The sequence below is a fragment of the Protopterus annectens genome, chromosome 2.part1 (genome assembly GCF_019279795.1).
Source record: "Protopterus annectens isolate FY-2018-M chromosome 2.part1, PAN1.0, whole genome shotgun sequence".
In the NCBI taxonomy this organism is placed as follows: Eukaryota; Metazoa; Chordata; order Ceratodontiformes; family Protopteridae; genus Protopterus; species Protopterus annectens.
The window spans coordinates 102,667,848-102,691,986 of NC_056729.1; positions in this window are offsets into that span (position 1 = coordinate 102,667,848).

Here is a 24,139-nt window from a genome sequence, read left to right on the forward strand (position 1 = left end):
CTACAAGCATTTGCAGACCAGTTTAAGAGGGAGTGGGACAAATATTTGCCCCATCTGTTGTTTACTTACAGAGAGGTGGCCCAGGAATCCACAGGTTTTTCACCCTTTGAGTTGCTGTATGAGCATACGGGATGGGACCTCTAGATTTGAATCAAGGTGAGTGAGAGGGTGACTGTGAATCCCACAAAGAGTCAATTGTGGCATATGTCCTAAACCTTAGGACAAGGCACAGGGAGCTCATGGGTTTGGTCCAGAAGAACCTGGCAGAAGCCCAACAGCAGAAAAAGGTCTGGTATGACAGGAATGATTGAGCTATAGAGTATGCTGTAAGGCAGCAGGTAATGGTACTCATTCCTGTCAGACGCGACAAGCTGCAGGCAGCTTGGGAGGGATCCTACAACATGGTAAGGAAGGGCAGTGATATTAACTACATGGTAGAACTGCTAGGCAAGAGGCAGGGCCACAAATTGTGCAATGATAACATGATGAAACCTTACCATGATAGGGAGGCCCTTATGCTGAGTATTAGCCGTGGATGGCAGGGGGATTCTGAGGGGGATCTGGTGACTGATCTCCTCAGTGAAGCTCAAACTAACACCTCCATAGAAGGGGTAGCAATGTCCCAGCAGCTATCCCCTACCCAGGTTCAAGAAACCAAGCAGTGTTACAGGAGTTTGGAGACATGTTCACTGGGAAACCAGGGTGCACCCACCTTTTGCAACACCATGTGGATACAGGACCCCAAAGGCCTATTAAGCAGGCCCCTTATAGGGTGCCTGAGAGAGTCAAATGGACTCTGAGTGAGGAGATACAAGAAATGTTGGAACTAGGGTTAATCCAGGAGTCCAGCAGTCCCTGGGCCTCCCCAGTGGTGCTGGTACCAAAGACGGATGGCTGCACCAGGTTATGTGTGGACTACAGGAAATTAAATAGTCACACAGAGTAAGATGCTTACCCCATGCCTAGGTCAGATGAAGCCCTAGAGCAGCTGGGTGGGGCTAAATATCTTACCACTATTGATCTTACCAAAGGTTACTGCCAGGTGCCCTTGAATCCCAGTGCTAGAAAGAGGTCAGCCTTTGTGAGTCCTTTTGACTTGTATGAGTTCACAAAGATGCCCTTTGGGATGAAAACTGCCACAGTGACTTTCCAGAGGCTGATAGATTGTATCCTTGCATGAGCAGGAGATTTTGCCCTTGCTTGCCTAGATTATATTGTCATCTACAGCCATTCCTGGAAAGAGCACCTTCAGCATGTCAGGGAGGTGCTGGGCAGGCTACAGAGGGCAGGGTTGACCATTGAGCCCAGCAAATGTCAGATGGGTATGGCAGAGGTCTCCTACATGGGACATAGGGTGGGGAGTGGTAAGATCAGGCCAGAACCTGTCAAAATGGAAACCATTCAGGCATGGCATGTCCCTGTTACCAAAAAGCAGGTGAGGGCATTCTTAGGGACAGCAGGGTACTACAGAAAGTTTGCCCCCAATTATAGTACCATAGCTGCTCCTCTCACAGACCTGACAAGGAAATACAAACCAGATAAGGTAGTGTGGACCACAGCATGTGAGCAGGCATTCCAGAAGCTTAAAGGTGCTTTGGGAGGACACCCTGTGTTATCTAGTCCAGATTAAAGCAAATAATTTGTTGTGCAGGTGGATGCTACAAACCATGGGATGGGGGCTGTACTTAGCCAGGTTTCCACAGAGGGAGAACAGCACCCAGTGGTATATCTCAGTCATAGGCTCCAACCCAGGGAGGAATGCTATTCAGCTGTAGAAAAGGAATGCCAAGCCATAGTGTGGGCAGTGCAGAAACTTCAACCTTAACTGTATTGAAGGAAATTCACTGTATTTACAGACCACAATCCCTTAACATGGCTACATTGAGCCAGCCAGCAAAATGCCAAGTTATAGGTTCATAGGTTCATAGGTTTATACTAGGCTATCTGCCCTAAGGCATTTATAAGCCTAGCTCAAAGTTATGTGGCTTACGCCACCCCTTATGTTAGAAATAATGTGCCCATTAGTTTGTTGTGCCTCTGTCCAGCAGTGACACAGAGATGATTCCCGAGGTAAACCTACGATCTCCCATCCACCGTTCAAGATTTCTCTTGAACAGAGCCAGCGAGGTGCTCTGCCTCACATGGACCAGGATTTTATTCCACAGCATGGGGAGTCTTTGGGTGATAAATCTATCCCTCCAGCACGTCCTATTTATATCCGTGCTAAGGTTTAAGTCACTTGCTCTAGTGGTTCTGGTGGATTTGGATTTTTTGAGGTGGAGCATGTCCATTAATTCCGGGTTGGTCATGGCCTTGTATGTCAGGCACACGTCACCTCTGAGCAGACGGTATGCAACTGAATAGAGTTGGAGTTTCTTCAGTCTGGCAGTATATGACAGGTTTTGGAGTCCCTTTATCCTTTTGGTGAGGAACTTTTGGGGTCTCTCCAATTGCTGCAGGTGTCGGGTGAGATACATCCCGAATGGGGCATTGTACTCGATCATTGGTCTGATAAGTGAAGAGTACAGGGGAACAATGACCTCACTTGATCTGGATGTGAATCCCTTCATGATCAGATGGGCAATGTAGAAGGTCTTTCGAACCACTTTAGCAACGTGAGTGTCAAACGAGAGGCCACTGTCAACCTGGGTACCCAGGTCCCTGATAACCTCTTCTGTGCTTAGTGGGTTGCCACCTATATGGTAGCTTGGGGTTACCTTGTTTTTCCCGAAGGGTATGACTATACACTTTTTTGCGTTTAACTTCAGGCCATGGCTCTGGCACCAGCTATCAGTTTCCGTGAGACCCCTCTGAAGGATGTCTGTGTCCGATGTACTATCCACTATGACACCCAGTTTGCAGTCATTCGCAAACTTTGTCAGCCATAGTCCTCCTATGTTTGCCTGTACTTCTGAGAAGTAGATGCCGAACAATAGGGGGCCAAGGACCAAGCCCTGTGGGACACCACTTGTAACCGGCTTGGAGTCTGACATGGCTCCAGCAACTCTAACCCTGTGGGTTCTGTCCTTTAGCCAGTTTGCAACCCATCTTGTGACATATGGGTTTACATTTAAGCTGGTAAGTTTCTCTATGATACCCGAGTGGGGTATTGTGTCGAAAGCTTTTGCAAGGTCAAGGTAGGCTGTATGGACTGCCTTTCCCTCATCAATGGCCTTGGTAACTGTTTCGAAGAAGTCGACCAGGTTCAAAAGGCAAGATCTGCCCTTGACAAAGCAAAACTGGGTTGGGTCCAAGGTCTGCAAGTCCCCTATGTCCTTGTTTATGAGTTCCATTATGATCCTCTCCATAGCTTTGCAGACCAGGCTTGTTAAGCTTATGGGGCGGTAATTACCAGGGTCCGTAGAGGCACCACCTTTGTGGAGTGGGACCACAGTTGCCGTACGCCACTCCTTGGGCACATATCCTGTGGTAAGGCTAAGATTAAACAGCTGCCTTATGTGCGGGTTTAGTTCTTCATTGAGTTCATGTAGCACACAGCTGGGGACACCATCTGGTCCCATTGATGCTGTGTTTTTAGCTTTACAGAGAGCAGCTTTCACCTGCACATTTGAGATGTCTGGGAGGCTACACTCTGTTGGGATAGTTATCTCTCCTTTTGGGGGGGAGAGGGGTTGAAGTTTGCGCTGAACCTGTCTGCCAGTATGTTGGCAATGTCTGTGGGCTCAGTGATTTTTGTATCATTTTGGACTAATTCTGAGCATATCTGGGAGTTTCCACCCAGGTTTCTGACATAGCTGAAGAAGGCCTTATGATTGTCTTTTGAATCTATGGCAATTTATTTCTCAAAGTTGGCCTTTGATGATTTTATGAGGGATCGTAGATTCTTGCTAGTACTGATCAAAGATGCCTTCCCTTTTTGGGATTTTGCTCTATCATGTAATAGCTTTCTCCTCTTATTGTAAAGTTTGTTTACGGCTGGGGTCCACCAGACTGGACGTTTGCCCTTGGTGGAAAGAATCTTGGTTTTATTTGGGATTGCCTGATCCATGCTGTCCTGAAGGTGTTCATAGAAGGCATTTGTAAGGGCTTCCGCAGCTTGGGTTGTGGTTTCCATTGGCTCGGGGGCCTTGAAGGATACCACACCTGTCTTGAGTAGTGTGAAGTTTGCTTTAGAGAAGTTCTTCACTGTGGTCTTTTTTGTTTGGGGTGGGGCGGGATGTGGATTTCTAGTGAGACTAGTTCATGATCTGATCTCACCAAAGAGGATATACTTCGGTGTGGAGCATTTTGTCCCCATGTTTGTGATGATGAGATCTAGTATATTTTCTCCTCTTGTGGGGACGGTGACTAGTTGTTCCATGGCATTTGAATTTATGAACTCCAGGAACCTTTGGGCTAGAAAGTTGGGGCTTGAGTAATGTTCCAGTCTATATTCGGGTAGTTGAAGTCACCCAATATGATGGTGTTTGGTGATACATTTATACCCTCCAGTGTCTTCAGGAAGGCTGTGTGGGTTTCCTGAGTTTGAGAGGGTGGCCTGTAGCATGCTACAAATTGTAGAGCAGTTTTGCCTATGGTTAATTGCACCTGGATGGTTTCCGATGCTTCGTGTAGCCACCAACCTGGAGGTGTGGGTATCCTTGATGAATATGGATACACCCCCTCCTTTTGTGGTATGGTCCGGATTTTGGGGCCGGAACGCATGATATGAGGTAAAACCTGATAGTGCCGGGGTGCTCTCAGGAGCCTTGAACCAGGTTTCAGTCACAGCACAGACATCGATGTTCTCCATACTGAGAAGGGCCTCGAGTGCGCGCATTTTGAGATTTAGACTTCTGGCATTGAGCAGCATTACCCTTAGTTTCTTCCCGTTTTTGCTTTCTAGGGTGGTAGGTTTATAATTTGAGCCTTGCCTAAAAAAGGCACTATGGGGGTGGCAAGAGCCTTAGCCAATATCCGGAATCCCAGGGATGACAGGTGCAAGCCGTCCCTTGTGAAGCAGCGTGGCTTGTCAAGCATGTCATCCCAAGCAGACAGACACTGGATCCCCTTTGAATGACACCAGAAATTAAGCCAATTGTTAAAGCTGATCATCTTGTCACTATATTGTGGCATCATTCGTGGTGAAGGAAGGATACTGCTCAGGGTCATACCTGCCTGGGCTACATAATCAGAGAGCTCCTCTATGTCTCTTTTCATGTAGTCCAGGGAGGTATGTCTCAGGTCGTTCACACCAGCATGGACAATGACTGTGTCATACTTGTACTTGCCGTGGAGTGACCTGAGTGCTTGTGTTATGTGGCGGATTCTAGCGCTCGATAGGCAGCTTACCGTGACCTTCTCCTTGTTCAGCCTGGTGAGTGGGACGTCAGTGTGTCTGACTATGGAGTCACCTATGACAAGTATGTTTGGTGTTGTATTTGGCCTTAAGGGCAGTGACTGCTTTGCACACTGATTTTGTTTTTTATGTGTTGTTTGTGTGGTGTCTTGAGTTTGCAGTTGCTTGGGTGTCTGCTTTGGAGGCCTTTGCTGTTTAGGTAAATTTTTACTCAGAGCCTCTGAGTATGTCTTAGTGTGTTTATGTGTTTGATTCAGTGGTGTGGTTGAGTTATGTGAGACTTGTATTGTGGTGTGTGTAGTTGCCTTCTCCTCCTGCCTGGTCTTGCCAGTCCTGTGTTGAGAGAGCTCAGCCTCTAGTTTGGCTAAATAGCTGCATCTCTCGCAAGTGTTAGTGTTATGTGGGAGGAGGAGAGGATTGTCCGTGTACATGAGGCAATTGTAACATTGCCTCAGAATTCCCAGATTCACCAACTGGGCAGGAGAGGACGCCAGCATCTGACCCTTCGACATGCTAGAAAGAATTATGAGTTGGTATGAGACAGAAAAGTAGAGGGCTTAGCAGGGAAGTGGGCACTCCTGGGGGTTTTGCAAGTGAGGGATTTGTATAATATAGGAGTGCTTGACCTGCAAAGAAAATGCTTATAAGACAAGGGATATGCTTTTAAGACAAGTGCTGAGCTTTTTGAGAAGAAAAAGCAATTAGGAACAAGTGCTGCGCTTTTTAGTGAAGGTGTAAACTGTTTAGGTTCCTAACAGAGCAGTTCTAAGGGAAAAATTGAAGAACAGACTTTATGGAGCCAGAAAAAGTTTAACCTTGTTAAACCGGTGCTGCCCGATGCTGCTCTAGTGGCAACTCCGCGCTAAATCGCGCTAAAGCACGTTAAGGTGTGCTTGATAGCAGGGGCTGGAAAGAAGCAGGAATAGGCCCAAAACGGACAATAAAACTACAGTTTCAAGTCAGTAACCACTCCTACGGGGGGCAGGGAAGCTGCTCAATGTTATTCACTGCCACTGATTAACAGAGAGACTTTCCTTTAGCCCAAGCAAAAATGGCCTCACAGAAACTTACATACAGTTCAGGAAACAGCAAGCCTGTAACTGAACTTTTTTAAATCTCAGAAAAGTGGGAAAAAAGCAATATTTTTTTTTTGTTTTTTTTTTTTCAGAGATAGCAGAGGTTCACAGGTAATATCAAGTTATAACAGTGCAGTAAATGACCCCACACAAGAGTGCTAGGTCAAGGACAGAAAATATGCAAGTTTTGAGAAAAAAACAATTTAAAATTAAGTGCAAACAGGAAATTCAGTAAACAACTTTTGGTTGTGCTCTAAATACAGCTACTAATGCAGAAATCAAGTTTAACAAGCCAGAAAATGCTCAAACTAGGCAGCTATGCTGAAAAACATAGCAAATAAACAGAGAAAAAATACTTAAAATCTCAAAAGTGGCTCCCTTCTTCTCTCAGCGTTTTCTCCTCTTGGTGGGTGCTTCACCAACAGCCAACAAGCCTGAAAAGACGCCAAAACCACGAAGCAACTAGGCTTTAAGAGAGGAAGATGAAGGAGTTTTGGAAATGACCCCTGTTGGCCAATAAAACTACAGTTTCAAGTCAGTAACCACTCTTACGGGGGGCAGGGAAGCTGCTCAATGTTATTCACTGCCACTGATCAACAGAGAGACTTTCCTTTAGCCCAAGCAAAAATGGCCTCACAGAAACTTACAAACAGTTCAGGAAACAGCAAGCCTGTAACTGAACTTTTTTAAATCTCAGAAAAGTGGGAAAAAAGCAAGATTTTTTTTTGTTTGTTACTAGTTACTAGTTTTGTTACTAAGGTGGAGACTAGGATTGCAAGCATATGATGTGACAGTGCAGCACAGCAGTGGGGTTAGCAATGCCAATGCAGATGGGCTGTCAAGACAGGGAATGGGGTAAGGTATTCCTAGATAGGTTCAACTCTATCAAGCAACGTTTCTGAAGGGTCACTTGAAAAACTAGCTTGAGTTTTTTTTTTTTGGGGGGGGGTGATATAAGGAAATATTGCCAGCCCAGCTTTCTGGAATTTTGTAAATAATTCTATGTCATCTGTGAATATTGATACAATTTAAACAGAACTATATATGTGTATATTAACTATTGATACATAAGTGTGTGATGAACAGGTTTTGTACAGTACTGAGCTTCAAGTATGTGTCCACAGTGTACCCTACTGGAAATGAACAGAAATGTATATAAACTATATACCTGTGCAAATGTATTTTTTAATTGTAGAAACTGGAACATACAGAGCTAACTTGCAAAATTTCAAGAAAATAAGTTGAAATTAAGTTGCTTTATGATTGTGCTATAAAGTTAGTTTCAGTGCAGCAAGGAGACAGGATGTCTAGGACTAGGGTGCCTTCTGCATTTTCTGTAAGTGTTTTATTGTTTTACGACTTCCAGGTTCTGAGCAAACATCCGAAATATATGTGTTTTTTAACACAGAGATGTGAAATTCTGTTAGTTTTTGGTTTAGTTTGGGAAATTAAGTCAGGTGACAAAAAGTGATGTCAGCCAAGCTAACACGCAGTAATATTTGATATTAATTTAAAAACTCTCTCAAAGAGAGAATGTGCATTTTGTATTTTGTCTTGGACCTAGCAAGAACATCCACTCATCATCAATGTCTGCACTTGCCTGGCTGTAAGTAACATTTAGGGCATAGTATCTCTTTTAGATATAGATAGGAATATAGTAAAGATTACATTAGATATTTTCTGCATTTATTTGAGACTGTCCTGCAGTGCTGTTTTAAAATATTTCCTGTGATTTTTAACTCTGAAGTTACTGTGTTGTTTGACTGAGTATTGGCTTGTTCTTTTATTAATTATCAAATATATTTAAATCTATCTTTGTGTCTGATATTTCTGAGACATGTTTAAGCTCTTAGAGTACTTGCATATGCATTTGGTGACACTGTACAGGCCACTCCTAAATAGCTTTGCTCTTGGTCAGACTACTATTTGGATTAATGGTAACATTACACAGTAGGATTGGACACCCTTTGATAAGGGTCTTAAAGTAGCTGATAAGGGTTCTGGTGGCAGTGATAACTACCTTATATTCTGAGTAGAAGGGGGCATAACTAGTAAACCTCTGCCAGCCTTTTCCGGGTGTGTGTTTGTGTATAAATCAAATCTCAAAGTGTGTGTGTGTGTGTGTGTGTGTGTGTGTGTGTGTGTGTGTGTGTGTGTGTGTGTGTGTGTGTGTATGTCAGCTACTTGGGCAGGGACACGAATCACTGGTTGGACAGAGTGAGTGTTGGGAGGACTTGGCTTGGAACCCTGGCTAAGGACTCAACTCTATAGCTCTGCCAGTGGGGGGTCTTATTGGGGATCTGGAGAAAGAGGAAGAAACCAGCCCCAGACTGACTGTGATCTCTGTGTGCTCTTAAGGGAAATTGTACTTTACTGTGTGTGTACTTCTCATCCTCCCAATGTGTGCGTCCCCTAGCTATTGCCAGTGGTGAGGATTGAGGCTACTTGATTACTGGGCCAGTGCAGGGGCGTCACAACTACCTTATCTGTACTCAGTTTCAGCCATTGTGCTTTCAGTTTTGCATTCCATTTCTCTATCCTATGCTGTCTGTAATGCCATATCATCTGCTTACAGCAACTTTGTTGATCTGTTCCCCCTAACCTGTTTGCATTTGTACTCCATCACTAGTATGAACAGCAGTGGGTTTCAAGCTTTTAACTGCTTCTAATTATTAATTGCTTGAGCTACATTGTATGAGTTAGTAGTGAAAATACTTTATATTAAAATTATTATTATTATTATTATTAATATTATTTGGTATTAGCTCTCTTACAGACTACCAAGTCTTGTATCATACTGGCTGCCTGAGAAAGCATTCAGTGCTGTTTGCCAGTACTAGGGATTCTAATATTCTGTCCTAAAAGATTGCGCTGCACTGCAGTATGCTTGGGATACACTTGCTGGCCTACGCTATTTCATCTCTCTTTTTCCCTGTCATGTGACATCTATGCAAAACACTGAAAATTAGGCATTTTAAAAAGGCACAGAACAAGAAATAAGGCATCTATGATGTGTTTATCCAACAATAGAAGGCATGGATTTCCTATCCCTGTGGTTCTCTAATGTGTACCATGGGGTAAATTAATGATGGATGAGGGTGCGCTTTGTTTGATACAGAGATCCATGAAAACCACATTTCAGTTCTGTAACATAAGTATATCTTTTCAAGATGACATCCATCAAGGTGTGTCATTATTTAATGCCAGAGACATCCAAAATAAGCCTGGAAATATTTCAAACTTGTTTTTGGAAGGTATCATTTCTTTTGTCACCATCATTTTGCTACATTAAAACTGTGACTCCTGTCCAGAAGCTTTTATTTCAGATAGCTCTTAGGTGATCCTCCACAACAGAAAGAATCATACTGGGGTTGGAGTCACCAAATGTTTTAGTTTCAGATCCAGTTTTGAACTTTTCTGCATCCATGGAGGAATCATTGAAGCTTCTGTTTATGTACCAGGAGCAGCAATAAACTGCAGACATCTTCCATTTTACTGCCAGGCAAATTACATTATAGCCTTTTTGTAAGAACTCAACTGATTTTTTTGTCACTGGCTTAATATTATTCCACCATCATTGAAGATTCTGTTTATGTACCTGGAGCAGCAATAAACTGCAGACATCTTCCATTTTACTGCCAGGCAAATTACATTATAGCCTTTTTGTAAGAACTCAACTGATTTTTTTGTCACTGGCTTAGTATTATTCCACCTCTATAGCTGATTCTGCACAACTTCAGTATCTGGGTCAATGACGAAACAAGCATCGAGATAATGCCTCAGACTGGGTTCACTCGCATTGTTATTTCCTTGATTCATGCAATGGTCACACTGTGGATCTAGCATTCTAAGAGGGTATGAAGATCTTAAATGTATGGTAGAACCAAGTTCATGAGCCACCCATATCTGTCCAAGTGCAGCCTAGTGCTCACAGATTCTCAGGTGGTTTAAGTCTGGATATCAGTACTGTAAATCCGGAGGTATTCATGTCAAAGTAGACACTGTTACCTCTTGGAAAATGTAGGTGATCTGAAACATTGGCTGCATGCTATCTTTGTAAATCACCTATGCCTGTTCATGTTCGCCTTTCTTATTGATTAATTGGATGATTTATTGACTACTATTTGATGATCAGGTAATTGAACTAGTATGTTGACCCTTTTCAGCAATAACCCATGCTTGTAGAGAAAGATAAAACAATTTACAACAATACAGTGACCAAGCAACTGAAGCACAAAATTGCACAATAATTTCAATACAGACAAAATATGCAACAGCTGACTAATAATTTAACAATCTAATGTATGAAAATGCCACAGGGATTAACCATTTTCAGGGAAGAGGTTACGACAATATTTTGCATGCAGATGGTCTTTAAGAACTTCCTTAAAGTCTTTAATGGTTTCTTGGTTTTCACTTGGCAGGTGGTTTTGCATTGCTAGTCTCAGTCTGGAGAATGCTGTTTCACTCTGTGCTAAACTGATATGGTGTGATTGCAAACTAGATTATTTCAGGAAGCAAAGATAACAATTAGAGTGAAAATAGAATACAGGCAGGCTTAGATGGACTTGGCCATCGAGAGATATCCCATAAAACGGCAGATGTCAATGCTAAAGCTTCTCATAACTTATACCCTTTTCTCATGCCATGGAAAGTCTACAGCTCATGCTGGTTTGCTCTGTGGAAAGCTTTTATTGTACAACAATGCACTCATCTGGGATATTTTTTCATGGATAAAGTGCTCTTCCTCAGATGCTCTGTTACTTTATATCACTCTACATAATCTGCAATATTTGAACAGAAGCAACAATTCCTTGTTGGATTTCAAGGACATCTTGAAAGTGGTCTCATATTTGCATCAGACATCCTATGAGCTAGACCCATATTCATCTAAATTGAAAAGGCCAGCAATGAAGAATTGCTTTTGTACAATATTATTTATCCACTTATTTATTACGTTTTAATACCAGGTTATTTATGGTTTTAATAACCACCAGAAAAAACAGAACACTGAATAACAGCTCTACTTTCCAATGTTAAATATTTATTGTAAAATACAAAACCTCTAGCGCCTCGGCCACAGCCTTTAAAGAGTAAAAAATCTGCTTTCTAAAAAACCTTCCTTATATATTCTATCTTAACACATTAATTAAGCAATTAACCAATAATTACTAAAATGCACTCAATTCCCTTAAAGGTAAAAAAACTATATAAAACTTTGCCAGTTACACTCTTTATTCAATCCACAAGGAAATAATGTATTATATTTCATTATAAGAACAGATTATTTTTGCCTTATCATATTCTTTAACAATTCTACATTTCCATATTGCAATGATATTTGTTCCAACACTGTTACCTTCATATTATTTACATCTCCTTGATGTTCCTTATTAAAATGTTCCGCTATGGGACTCATGACTTTATTATTTTTAACATCTCTCACATGCTCTTTTATTCTTTCGGCTAAAGACCTTTTGGTCTCTGCTATGTAATATTTCTTACATGGGCAAAATATAACATAAATTACTCCCTTACTTAAACAGGAGTACATTCACTTAGTATCAACATTTTTTGTTCCTATCTTATCCACTTTAGTTATACTATGTTGACATATAGAACATTTTCCACAAGGGATAGTTCCTCATCTCCATATTTTCTAATTTCTTTTCTCTTGGCCTTATATATTTACTATGCACCAAGACATCTTTCAGATTTCTTCCTCTCTTGTAAGATATTCTTAGTTCTACATTTGATAAAGAAGGGACTTCTCTAATAATCTGTCTCCAATACTGCTTAACCAGCCCATTCATTTTATGTAAAAACACGGTATATTTAGTGACAAAAAACATTTTTTCTCTATTAAATTCTTTCCTTTCATATTCATGTCTTCTCTCTCTTTGTTGAATACCATTTTTCATACTATTATTTGGATTATTTCCATATATTTTATAAAAACCTTCATATACACTCTCTGGCTTATAGCCTCTGTTAATAAAAATAGAGGCTACTTCCTGTGCCTCTTCTTTTGCTTCTTTTATATCACTACTTAATCTTTTAATCCTAAGCAACCCCCCATAGGGAATAGCTTCTATCGTGTGACTCGGATGACAACTATTGCCAAATAATTTCCAGTTTATTTGGTTAAATTTTCTATATATATTAGTATGAATTCTCTCTTTCACTTGCCCTCTTAATGTTATATCCAAATAATTAACTTTACTACCCTTCTGAATGTCATCAACTTTTATCCCATATCTATTGGCATTCAAATATTCAATAAAATTAAATGACAAATATTCATCCCCTTTACAGACAAAAATTAAATCATCTATAAATCAATAATATTTCACTACATATTTCCTAAAGAACTCATGTCTATAAATATAAGTATTTTCAACAAGCCCCATAAACATATTAGCATAAACTGGGGCAAAAGCCGCTCCCATTGCTGTTCCTGTATTTTGCTTATACAGTGTCCCATCAAATTCAAATATATTATTTACCAAACAAAACTCTACTAGTTATTTTATATAATGTGTTTTGGGACTATCACCTAAGAAATATTGTATAGCCTCTAGACCAAAGACATGAGAAATGTTAGTGTACAAACTCACTACATCCACTGTTATAAAATACATATCTCTAGCCCATACTACATCCTTTATTTTACTCAGAAAATCAAGAGTCCCTTATATATGAAGGTAACTTAATCACTTCTTGTAATAAAATTTCATGCAGTAAACAATTGAGATTGTATGTAAAAAATCCACTAGCCGACACTATAGGGCGTCCTAGTGGTTGTAATAAATCTTTGTGAATTTTGGGGACACAAAAAAATGTTGCTACTTTGCTATTTTGTACATTAATCTTGTGGGTCACATCATTCACTGTGAGGTAATGTGATCTAATACCTTTTCTTAACAACATTTGAAAAGCATGTTGTGCCCGTGTTAAGTAGGTCTCATCTATCTTACTATATACCTCACCATTATCTAAATGTAATATGCACATACTTAAATAATCCCTAGAATTCAGGACCACCAGTTTGCCCCCTTTGTCTGATGGCTTAAAAACTATCTCATCATTTCTACTCATATTTTGTAATTTCATCCATTCCTCTTTCGTCAAACTATAATTTTTACTTGTACTTTCAAAATCACTAAGCTCTTTATCTATTATAAAATTCAAAGCATTATTAAAACTCTGTATGTTCAAATTTTTGTTTGGAGGCATACAAGTGCTGTTACTTTTAAGTTTACTTGTGTCTAACAAGCTATATGCATTAGCTTCCGATTCAGATTCACATGAAAAAAAACATTCACTACTATTCGAATCTGTTTCCTCAATACACTCAATAGTTTCCTTTTGATTTATATTATAAAAATACTCTTTCAAATTCATTTTGCGCACTAGATTATATATCTCACTTTTAATTTCATACATTCTTGGAAGAACTGTCAGTATAAACTTAAAACCTTTGTTCAATACCGACAGTTCAATAGCATCAAAATTATAATCAGATAAGTTAACAACATAATCCGGTACCATTGTACCATCTACCTGTTTAATTTGTCCATTTGCTTTTTTTAAATCGTCCCTCGCCCGGGTCTCTTTTGGCGTTCATATTTATGGTTTTATTGTCTATTTAATGTATGTGCTTGCTTTTATCTGTATATTAATATTTTCATGTTTTTATTGTAACATCTCTATATGAAACTGTGAAAGCTTCCTATCAGTGGGGGTATGTCCAGGGGAAGCTTGAAAGAAGCTGTGGTGTCTTCATGTGAATAAAGCATCACTGGATCCTTTCATTTGGGAAAATCTTCTATACCACTTTATACCTTTAATTTCTTGGCAATTGTCTTCCATTTGAGAATCACCTACAGTATATAAATTACCAGACTAAAACTTTTGTCTGGTTTTAGACACTGCCATAACATCAGACTATCCCTGTTATAGGTTATAGACAATCTACTAAGAGCAAAAGATCAACAACTTGTTCCAGCAACCACCATAATTAGACACAGCAAGGTCTTACCATTTCTAGGCAATTCTGATTCTGTAACTAGGATTGTGTTGGTGTGGTTTGTTTTCTTTTATATAAATGTCTGATTGACTGTGTCATAAGTGATGGTTTAATAAATATGTTTCTTGCTTGGGGGGGGCATGAATTGAATAATTTATGTAATGTTGCTTAGTTTATATGATATATGGCAATATACGTGAAATATAATGTTTATAAACATGAACTTGTCAATACAGTTTGATTAATTTTATATAACTGTAAATTTGCCTGTGTTAGAAGTGATAAATCAATAAAGGTGTTTAAAAAAAACTTGTTGCAGCAAGCTCCTATTAGACCTTTCATCATCATTTGATATAGTGGACCATGCAACTCTGACTGCCTAGAAACAAGGTGAAGGATACCTGGCATGGTTTCCTTCTGATTTAAATTCTACCAGGGTGGCCAATCCTCACCCCAGCCCCCCAACAAAAACTTTTCCTTTGATGATTAGAATGTTGTGTGACTCAACCTTTGTCCTTTACTGTTTAATCTACATACTGCAACTGAAGAGCATCGTAAAAAGGCACAGGATTAAGTATTGTAACTATTCTAATTATACACAGTTGAGTCTTTCATCTTATACAGAAGCTGGGAGGCCAGCCCAGCAGGTGTCTTTAGCTGGACTGTTTCAAACTGATTTAGACTTTAACATTTTTAAAAAATCAGTTCTCATTGTGCAGGCTACCAGACAAAGCTCTAGTATTCTTTATATCTGACTTAATATAATGATGTATGCTCAGGACAGGAATTCAGTATCACTGCTATGTATCTTAGAGCGTTAATGAAAAGTAAGCTTACAACAAAGGTCTAGGGTCACCTCATTTGTCTATTACCTTAGAAACATTGTCTGGATACATCGGATACCTGGTGTCAGTCTCATAATGGTGGTCCATATATTGATTTCCTCACAGTTTAACTATAATAACTTCTTTTTCTCTCAGGATTCCAACTTGTAATGTGCAATGACTGCAGTTGTTAGAATACTGAGGGGGGACGTTATAAGTCACCTGTTTAACTCTAGTGTTGCACCTGAGAGATTATGTTATTTATATACTATACCCTCCGCGATCAGGGAAATGACTAGGAAAAAGCTCGGTTAGAGTTACACAACTTCAATTGTTTCATGCTACTGTTCTATTCAACACATATGTATTTATTTTGTTTGCACAGCACCTTGAGACTGAAAGGCATTTTACACATCAAATCAGATAATAATAACAAGGAAAATCATAAGAAAGCAGGAAGAGGTTAAGCAGTGACGGTCGGGAAGACTGCAGAAGGGTGACAAAAGCATCTTAAATATTTAAAGGCCCTGAAGCAGATTGGGAGAATAGGAATATAGAAGTATTGTGATACACTTTAGAAGAGACTACAGATGAGAAAGAAAAGAGTGAGTAAGGAGATGGGCAAGATTAAGAGAGCACACATGAGAATCAAAAGTAGTGATGGGTTAGAAAGAACACTTTACTATGGCAAAGTGAAGCAATTCAGTAAACTCAGGCTATATAATAAATGAATGGCAAAACAAGGAAACTTAAAGTTGGGAGAGCAGTGATAAACGACAAAGGTAGAAACATACAAGTAGAGGAGGGTGCATAATAAAAGTAGGTTGATAATATATTACAGTAGATAGCAGTTTTCAAAAATAATATCAAATAGAAATTTGCATGAAATTGCCAGAACAGAAAATAATAAAATGTTTACTTGTATTGTATTTTATTAATTTGTATTTGTTAACTGGGTAGAACACTAATCCTGCTAGACAACTTTTCAGGTTCAGCCTAAGGCATTAAACAAAAACAAATAAAAAAAATAACAATAAAAGTTAACAACTGACTTTGGTGGTCAAATAAGACTGAATTTCCTGGAGACAGTAAAATCAACATTTGCTGTAAAATAAATTTGAGTTGACTTCCTTAAAAGGTTGCAGAGGATCGTATTATGTATAGCATCTCCAATAGCTACAAACTGTTACACTTTACAGGTCTATATCACTTCATCGAGTACGTAAATATTGGACACTTACATCGTCGAATATTCACATACTCGGAGAAGTTATTGTGGGGGGCTGCATCCCCCACACTCCCAGCTAAATATATATTTCTACTCTGAGACCGCACTAAAGTGAGGAAAGGGCAAAAATCCCAATCTTCACTGTACTGCAAAAAAAAATTCACAAACTTCGAGTACATGAATATTCGACGATGTAAGTATTCAGTATTCACATACTCTATGAAGTGATAGGGAACCTACTTTACAGACCCTTCTAATGATTAGGAAAAGAAAGAGTAAAAAAAATGAAAGAGATAAGTTGAGGGAAGATGGTCAGGAATAGAGGAGGGATAAAATATGAAGAAGAGGAAAAGATGATGGGTTGTCAAAGAAGTTGTTGATAAGACAAAGTTTGTGAACTGCTGAAGAGAGAAATGGTTGAGTCCTAGGTAAGGTCATCATAACATGTTGGAGAGGCAATGATGCCAAGGGTTTGAACAGATTACTTAGTAGTTATAAGATCTGTTATAGGTTAGAAGTAGTGAATGGGTGGTAAAATTATTATGTGATGCTGCTACTATTGGAAAATAATTTTGTATTAGTTTCCTAAGAAATATCTTTTTTGAGTGAGAATCTGAATTTGGGTTCTGAGAAAATGGATTTCACATTTGTTGGAATGTTTTTTCAACTCTTAGGAGACATTACTGATAAATAATTGTTTAAATACTGCAATTTATTATACGGAGCATATAACGAGTGAGGGAAAGTAAATGGGAGCTAAGGCTATAGGTGGGGATAACTTTAGTCTGTCCACTAGCAAAGAAAAGAAAATAAGTTTACACTTACTAATTTATGGTTAGAGAGGCCATTAACAGAATGACTCTTTATTTTATGGGGAGCCATTTTGCATGAATTAGGGTAGAATAATGATATTCTCCTTAAGGGGATAAAGTAATGAATCTGCAGATACTATTAATAGTGGATTATAGTGAGTATATATATTTTAGAGGTTGTTGCAATAACAGGAAACCCTTATTTGAGTTAGACAAGGAATACACCTGTCCCCATTGCCATTTTTCCTTCTGCAGAGAGAGAAAGTGGGAATTTTTCTTGACGCAAAATATGCACTTGTTAAATTTAGTTTTCATATCAATATGGTGTTTAACGTTTATGCCTTTGTCTACCAGAAACCTTGACATCTAAAGTATTTTACATCTTCAGTGGGTTGAGTTTAATTATAGAGAATACGGCTGATACCTAGAATGATGGCCAATTTTTTTGTGTATGGCAAAATTTGGATTTATTCTTTCTAGCATTTAGAACAAGTCTGTTCTCTGCTATCCAGTTAGAGAGTAGGGTGAGATCCTACACCAAGTGTTTCCTTATTGTAGAGTAAGATGTATTTACTCTGTAAATTACCATAACATCAGCATATAAAAGTAATAGAATATGGAAGAGGTTGGGGGAAGTTAATGGATAAAAAAGAGAATAGTACAGGACAAAGTGCAGATCCTTATAGGATTCCTTTTGAGAAGGAGACAGTAAAGGGTGTAGTGGGGGCAACTTGACACTTTAATGTATGTATTATTTAAGTATGTAGTATTCCATTACAGAGATTGAGAGTTAACATCTGCCCTTAATAGAGAGCCCAAAAGGGCAGAGTGGCCTACCAGATCAAAGGCCTTAATCAAGTCTGTGACAAAGGGAGATACGGCCAGCCCAGCTCTCTAGAATTTTGTAAATAATTATATGTCATTTGTGAATGTCAACATGATTTATATAAGATGCTTGTGTTATAAATGTATTCGAACTGTATGTAGTGTATATCAAACTAGGTCTATACAGACATGTGTGCTGAAAAGATATTTTATAAAGTGCTTGTGCTTAAAATGTGACCACAGTATGCCCTACTGGAATAGAACAGAAATGTACATGCACTATTGAAACTGTTTAAAAGTATATATATTTTAATAGTGGAAACTGGAACACAGGAGGTTAACTTCACTCTAGCAAACTTTAAAAAAATAGCTGAAATTAAATTACTTTATGGCTAGGCCATAAAAGATGATATCTTTCAGTTTCAATGCAGCAAGGAGACACAATGTCTAAAACTAGGGAACTTTCTATATTGTCTCTAAGGTGAAATAATTCCTAGTTTTGAAATGTGAAGGAATGTGATTGTTTTATTACTTTCCAGCATCTTCCAAAGATCTAAGGTCTATGCATTTTCACAGGTAGATGCTAAATACTGCTAGCTTCCTGCAGTGGGGGTTTCATCTGGGATAGTCAGATGACAAGAAATTATACCATTCTGGTAGCTATCCCAGTAGTGATATTTGAGATATTAATTTAAGAAGTCTCTTAGAGAGACACAACATTCTGTATTCTGGCTTGGACCTGACAACATCAGCTAAAATATCCATTCACCACATCTGCCTTGCTCTTAAGTAAATTAACTAGGGTATAGTAATTCTCCTAGATTCAGTCAGGAATATAGTGAAGCATATCTTAGATGATTTTCTTTATTTATTTGAGACTGTCCTGCAATGTTGTTTTAAATATTTCCTGTGGTTTTGAACTCTGATGTCACTGTGAACATATACTGAGTATTTTCTTGTTCTTTTATTATTTATTATTAAATATATTTAAAGCTTTCATTGTGGCTGATCTTTGTGAGACATATTTAAGTTCTGCGAGTTCTTGCATATTTATTTGGAGACAATGTGTAGGCCACTCCTAATAGCCTTGCTCTAGGTCAAACTACCATTTGTGTTGATATTAATATTGTGCAGTAAGATTGGACACCCTTTGTTAAGGACCTTAAAGTAGCTAATAAGGAGTTGCCTGATGGCAGTGGTAACTACCTTATAGTCTGGGAAAAAGGGGGCATAGACTAGTCAATCTGTGTCAGCCTTTCCCAGGTGTGTGTGTTTGTGTGTGTGTGTGTGTGTGTGTGTGTGTGTGTGTGTGTGTGTGTGTGTGTGTGTGTGTGTGTGTGTGTGTGCGCATAAATTAAACCTCAAAGAGTGTGTGTGAGCTACTTGGGTAGAGACCCCTTTGGTATCTGCCTCCAAGACACAGATCTCAACAACAGGGAGGTTCCCTCAAATGCCATCCTGAAGGGACCACATTTGATGGAATCTAGGAAATGATAAGGCAGAGAAAATCTTGGACATAGATCCCGCCTTCCTGGAGGAAGAGATTTTGCAGGAGGCCTATAAGTCCTCTTCCTAGTAGCTGGGGTAGTATCACCTCCAGATAAGTTTGTAAATGTCGTGTGCTCCAAAGTCTGGAAAGAATCAGTTGTGGCCAAGCTTATACCTATAAACCAGACAGAGTGTTGTGGACCCCCAAAGATAGACAGCATCAGAGAAAAGAACCACTTGTAGATTCCATATTGATGTCTACTGCTAGCAAACATGACATTCCACAGGATGCACAAGCTATCCATCCTTCTAACAGATAATCTCAGATGATGGATAGACTCATAAAGCACATATATGCATGCAATACCTTCTTGGTTAGGGCTTTAAATCATCTGGTACATTCGATTAGTTTTCAGAGGGATTTGGTGGAGAAAACATCAAATATTCTGAAACAGTTGCCTGCATGTGATCTATGGTCACATCTGATGACCCAGATGACAACCATTACATCAGTCTCTTCACTGGCCATGCATTTGATTTATAATTCAATGGATGGGGCAGCTAGAGTGGCAGTTTCAGGCATTGCATTTGGAGAGTATTGGCTGCACTTGTCTAATTTTATGGACCACTTCAAAGTTGTGCTTGTCAATAATCTTTTTGACAGAACCTCTTTGTTTGAGCAAAAGGTTAAAGAAAAAACACTGCACTTTGAGCAGGATGGTAAACTGCTCACTGCTGTTGGAATCAAATTTTTAGCCCTGCAAAGGACCTTTCAAAGGAATCAAAAAGATACCAAAAACTTATAGTTTCATAAATCCTAGCAGCCCCAAAACAGATAGCACTATGACTGGGGTTCCCATGATAAAGGGTCTTCCCATCTAACCACAGCTCTAGTGGCAGAAGTGGCCCACACCAGCAGGCTTCCATGGATTGAAGGGTTGATAGAGTGTCCCACTCTGGAAGCAGTTGGGGGATGCCTTCCCTATATTTACCCATGCAGTTGACCATCATGCAGAGCTAGTGGATAAGGGATATTATATCCAGAGGATCCCCTATTCCATTTTTGACAATATTCAAAAATGGACATTCACTTCCCCCAAGAGTTCCAACTCTACAACAGGGAAGCACAGTGGGAATTAAACATCCTCTTTCATAAAAAGCCATCAAAGTGGACTCACCAGACAAGTGTCCAGATTTTACTCTGATTCTTCTTGGTTTCCAAAAAGACACAGAACCTCAGAGCAATCCTCAACCTAAGTTGGCTGAATCAATATATGAAGAAAGAGTCATTACAGACCATCATGGTGCAGGCCATCCTGCAATACTTCCAGGTGGGAGACTGAATTTGCTCACTGATCTCCAGGATGTATACCTATGCATCAAACTAGTGAAGCCATCAAAGAGATTCCTGCACTTTCAGGTGGGACCCAGTAATTACCAGTTTCATGCCCTGCTATTCAGACTCAGGATAGCCCCTGGCTGTTTACTAAATGCATAGCTCATGTGACACAAATAGAAGTAAGAATTTCCCTTAAGTAGACAAATGGCTCATAGCAGCACCCTTTGTTGAAAAGTTCCTCAAGGCAAGACAGTACTTACTGTGACTGTGTTTGTCTTTGAGGATCACAGTCAATGTGGCAAAATCTCCACTGGATCCATCACAATCCCTGGCATCCATTCATATGGTTCCATGTACCAGGCCAAATATGTTATTCCATTATTGAGGTAGCAGAAGTAGGAGGAATCAGCAAAACCAACCTCAAATGATTTTCTGAAATCAGCTTGTCTGTGTTTCTTTTGCAAAGTTTTCACTTTTCTTCCTTATTTTTTACTTTTTAGAGCGACTGTATGAAAAGCATTCTTTATTAAAAAATCTTTTTTATATTTTTATTTTATTCCTTTTTAGTTTTTAAATAAAAAAGTGTCCCTCTGTGAGTCTGTCATGTTACTCGATAAACATAGTAAACATAGTAAGAAGGCAATAAGCTAGACAGTGGAAAAATCATTGATGAGAAGCTTGGTGTTTCTTCTGCTGTCTCACAAGGAAGGTGACAGAACCACAGAGGAGCTTTCTTTTATTTTAAAAAATGTATATTAATTCACACTCCCTTATTCTTTCCTTTTCTCAAGTGAATAATATTTTAAAAGTGTCCCTTATTAGAACTGGTCTTGCTTTTGGGAGTCAGTAAGTATCTGTGTGTGTGTGTGTGTGTGTGTGTGTGTGTGTGTGTGTGTGTGTGTGTGTGTGTGTGTGTGTGTGTGTGTGTGTGTGTGTGTGTGTGCAGGAAATGATGTAGGAAGATGTGTAAAAGTGTATAAGTGTGTGTGTGTGTGTGTGTGTGTGTGTGTGTGTGTGTGTGTGTGTGTGTGTGTGTGTGTGTGTGTGTGCAGGAAATGATGTAGGAAGATGTGTAAAAGTGTGTAAGTGTGTGTGTGTGTGTGTGTGTATGTGGATATGTGTGTGTGTGCGTGTGTGCGTGTGTGCGCGTGTGCATGTATGTGTGTGTGTGTGTGTGTGTGTGTGTGTGTGTGTGTGTGTGTGTGTGTGTGAGAGAGAGAGAGAGAGAGAGAGACAGAGTGTGTGGGTCTGTCTGTCCGTAAGAGTGTTTCAAAGTTTCATGGGTGTATACTAGGCTAAATACCACTAAAGCCCTTATAAGCCTAGCCATGCAATGCAAATGTGACTCACACATTCAATTTATATAGAAGGTAATTTATTGACATAGTCATCAAACCAGGGATAAATATCCAATTACCCATTCACTGCAACCATCAATGAGTTGACAGAAAAATACACATTACACAATCTACAGATCAACAATCTGAGGCATTAATTTATTGAGAGCTATATAGAACAAATCAGTGATATACTGATGCACTTTTAAAAATGATGATGTCTTCAAGAGTTCTAAGCTAAAATGCATGCTTCTGGCAATGAGAGTAGTTTTCCAGCACTGTAGTCATAGCTTTCAATTCCAGATTTTTGCAGAATTTCCAAATTTTTGACTCATATTTCAGAAATCAAACACTTGAGAATACCATTATCCAAACCTCCCTCTTCCAATGCAGTGACATATGACTGTAGTACTCCAGCATGCACAGCATTTATAACATCCTGCAAAGTACCACGTGAAAGAAAACAAAAGCTGGATAAATGCCTGGTATACACCTCAAGCGAAAAAAATGAAAAGACCAATGGTTAGACCACAGCTGAAGATAAAAATGGAATAATCCACGTCAGGAAATAAATCACGAAGCCGAACAAAGATGGATTTTACTACTTCAGGCAGATAGGTCTCCTGGATTGAACAATGCTGTTTCCTTGAAACCTTTTTTAAAATCCAGACCACTAAAACATTAAGTAATATGGATTATTACATAAAATGTGTCTGTTATATGTATATTTTATTTCATCTTATGCAGAATATAAAGCAAATTAATGTACTGATGTATGCAATTTTAATTAGTCTATGTCATAGTTCTATATGTGTTTTCATTGGTTGAACCATATTTTAAATACCAATGTTTTAACTGTTTTTATGAGTCTGAAGAAGCGATCAGCTGACTTAGATCGCGAAAGCGCTTACTCTTGTTTAATAAAGTGGTGTGAAACTGCAAGTGAACCGTTTCCTACCTTGACTACTACATCTCAGTTACAACTTTTGGTTTTATAAAGGGCACTACTGTGATCCTGAAAAGTAACCTCCAGTCAAGTTTCACCTTCCCCATACTTTTGCCCTTCTTGTAACAACTATCTAGTCAAACCTACAGAAAAAGTAGAAGTTCCTCGAATATTGGCTAAATTTCCTCTAGTCAGTATGAACACCACCTTCTGTCTCCCCTGAAAACAGGTCAGTGGCCTGGTGGGGATAACCTAGTCAACAAAGTATGCATATATGTATTTTGCTTACCTTTGATTAGATTTCTTTTTCCTGTAATACACAAACAATGATGTTATCTTGCTTATTCTCATACATCAGATTTTGTTTGCACTTACTTTAATGGTAGTACTCATATTTACTGCAAATGCTGTGAATGTCCGGATAGAGTCTAAAATTTCCCTGTCATGCTTTAAACATGCTGCAATAAGCAGTTTCTTCTCCTACTGCAAATAATCACTTAGATTTTCTTAAACAAAATAACCTTTATTTATTTATTTCAAAACAAGTAGTCATAGTATTGCAACATAATTAGTCTTCCATCTACTTTCCCCCCAAAATATCCTCAACTACCATAATTTATGACATATGAGCAATATACATTTTTCTTTTGTTCAAAAACATTTTTATTTTGTTTTCATTATAAATATACGCAAATGTACATATAACAAATACAATAAAACAATAACAAACTATTTACAATATTTACATTCATCCATGATAAACAATCATTTTATCCAAGAGAAGTTATCAGTATTTGTTCAAAAGGTTTCCCAATTTTTGCCATGCTATTTTTTATGAGTAATGTTATGAGTTTTATAACAAATGGTTTGCAGTTCTTTTTTACAAACACTTTTGCTAAATTAATAAAATCATTAAACATCAAATCTTGTTTACTT